The 2,500-nt window shown below is 64.9% G+C and overlaps 1 non-coding gene across 1 annotated transcript in view; it reads right to left on the minus strand.

Moving 5' to 3' along the window:
* The window catches only part of LOC147125680 (18S ribosomal RNA), a 1,891-nt gene extending 1,728 nt beyond the window's left edge, over positions 1–163 (minus strand). Inside the window, exon 1 of the ribosomal RNA XR_015085410.1 lies at positions 1–163. This exon is cut by the window's left edge and continues 1,728 nt beyond it. This is a non-coding gene — a ribosomal RNA (18S ribosomal RNA).
* Between the last annotated feature and the right edge of the window lie 2,337 nt (positions 164–2,500).

The following is a 2,500-nucleotide window of genomic DNA, read 5'->3' on the forward strand; positions in this document are numbered from 1 at the left end:
TCTAGAATTGCCACAGTTATCCAAGTAACGGCTGGAGCGATCAAAGGAACCATAACTGATTTAATGAGCCGTTCGCAGTTTCACTGTACGGGCCGTGTGTACTTAGACTTGCATGGCTTAATCTTTGAGACAAGCATATGCTACTGGCAGGATCAACCAGGTAGCCTCGGGCCGGGAGGGAGCGGCGGGCCACCCCCGCGGCGGTTCGCCCGCGCCGGCGTCGGGCCCCGCCCGGAACGGGGCAGGGGCCGCGCGCGGACGCCCGCTCGCGTGGGGGAGGGCGCGCGCCGTCCCTTCGGTAGGTGGGCTGGAGCCGCCTTAGCGGGCGTAGGACGGGGGCCTCCTCGCGGGAAGCCCCGCCGCCGCCGCGCTAGGGGAAAGGGTTTGAGAAACGATGCGTTAGCCGGAAGGCCCGCCGGCAAGGCGACCGTCCCGCTGCTGGGGCGGGGAGGGGCCGCGGACGAGCGGCGGGCTCCGTGGTAGGACTGCTGAGATCGGTGGGTCGCCTCGGCCTCGCTGCCGTACGGTCGCGCCGGGGTTGGCCGCGGGCCAAGCTCGCGAAGTAGCCCCGGCGCTGGAGAGCGACCCGCTGGCCGGAGGAACCGTCCGCCCGAGCGACCGGCGCGAGGCCGGTGCCGGCGGGGGCCCTCCGATGGCGGGTCATGGTTGCCGATCGGTCGGTGGGGGAATGGAGGTGCGGTGCGTGGTGAGGAGCTCCGGGCGGGGTGGGCCTTCGCCCGGCCCGCGGAGTCCGATTGAGCGCCGCCCGGGTCGGGCGGGCCCGCTCCGTTGAGCGCACGGAGGTTGAGATAGAAAATATTGCAACACGCGGAGCTCCAGGAAGGGGGGCCCTCGCCCGGCCCGCGGAGTCCGATTGAACACCCCCCAGGTCGGGCGGGCTCGCTCTGTTGAGCGCACGGAGGTTGACATAGAAAATATTGCAACACGCGGAGCTCCAGGCGGGGGGGGCCCTCGCCCGGCCCGCGGAGTCCGATTGAACACCCCCCAGGTCGGGCGGGCTCGCTCTGTTGAGCGCACGGAGGTTGAGATAGAAAATATTGCAACACGCGGTGCTCCAGGCGGGGGGGGCCCTCGCCCGGCCCGCGGAGTCCGATTGAACACCCCCCAGGTCGGGCAGGCTCGCTCTGTTGAGCGCATGGAGGTTGACATAGAAAATAATCCAACACGCGGAGCTCCAGGCGGGGGGGGCCCTCGCCCGGCCCGCGGAGTCCGATTGAACACCCCCCAGGTCGGGCAGGCTCGCTCTGTTGAGCGCATGGAGGTTGACATAGAAAATAATCCAACACGTGGAGCTCCAGGCGGGGGGGCCCTCGCCCGGCCCGCGGAGTCCGATTGAACACCCCCCAGGTCGGGCAGGCTCGCTCTGTTGAGCGCATGGAGGTTGACATAGAAAATAATCCAACACGCGGAGCTCCAGGCGGGGGGGCCCTCGCCCGGCCCGCGGAGTCCGATTGAACACCCCCCAGGTCGGGCAGGCTCGCTCTGTTGAGCGCATGGAGGTTGACATAGAAAATAATCCAACACGTGGAGCTCCAGGCGGGGGGGCCCTCGCCCGGCCCGCGGAGTCCGATTGAACACCCCCCAGGTCGGGCAGGCTCGCTCTGTTGAGCGCATGGAGGTTGACATAGAAAATAATCCAACACGTGGAGCTCCAGGCGGGGGGGCCCTCGCCCGGCCCGCGGAGTCCGATTGAACACCCCCCAGGTCGGGCAGGCTCGCTCTGTTGAGCGCATGGAGGTTGACATAGAAAATAATCCAACACGTGGAGCTCCAGGCGGGGGGGCCCTCGCCCGGCCCGCGGAGTCCGATTGAACACCCCCCAGGTCGGGCAGGCTCGCTCTGTTGAGCGCATGGAGGTTGACATAGAAAATAATCCAACACGTGGAGCTCCAGGCGGGGGGGCCCTCTCCCCCCCCGGTGAGTCCGCTCACAGTGCCCCTATGTCGGGCAGGCTCATTGCAATGTGCGCATGGAGGTTGACTTAGAAAATATTTGAGAGTGACATGAGCTCCAGGCAGACACCGACTCATCGCCCGTGGGGTGTCCGACGAGCCCTCACCAATCTTGGATTAATGTTTGGCGAGGCTCCCCTGATCAGCTCTGGAGGTGGCAAGTTCTGAAAAAGTGGTTTCTGAAAATGTGCCCCTTGTATTTTGTGAAACCAGGGGTAACCTAGCGAGTAGGCAAACTCATCCCCTGACTGGGGGGATCAACTTTTACCTACTACAGCGCCCCTAATGGCCAAAAGTGGTACTGCTCCCCCTGGTAGCCTAACCCATTGAAATGAATGGGAAAAATTAATTTAGGCTACCAGGGCTTTGGGCTACCAGGGCTTTGGGCTACCAGGGCTTTGGGCTACCAGGGCTTTTTGCTACCAGGGCTGTGGGCTACCAGGGCTTTGGGCTACCAGGGCTGAGGGCTACCAGGGCTATTATAGGCGGCCACCACTGCACTAGTGGCAGCCCGGGGAAGGTGCCTG

The sequence above is a fragment of the Filicampus tigris genome, unplaced genomic scaffold, assembly GCF_054856515.1.
Source record: "Filicampus tigris isolate MCC_2025a unplaced genomic scaffold, RoL_Ftig_1.0 HiC_scaffold_40, whole genome shotgun sequence".
NCBI classification, from domain to species: Eukaryota; Metazoa; Chordata; class Actinopteri; order Syngnathiformes; family Syngnathidae; genus Filicampus; species Filicampus tigris.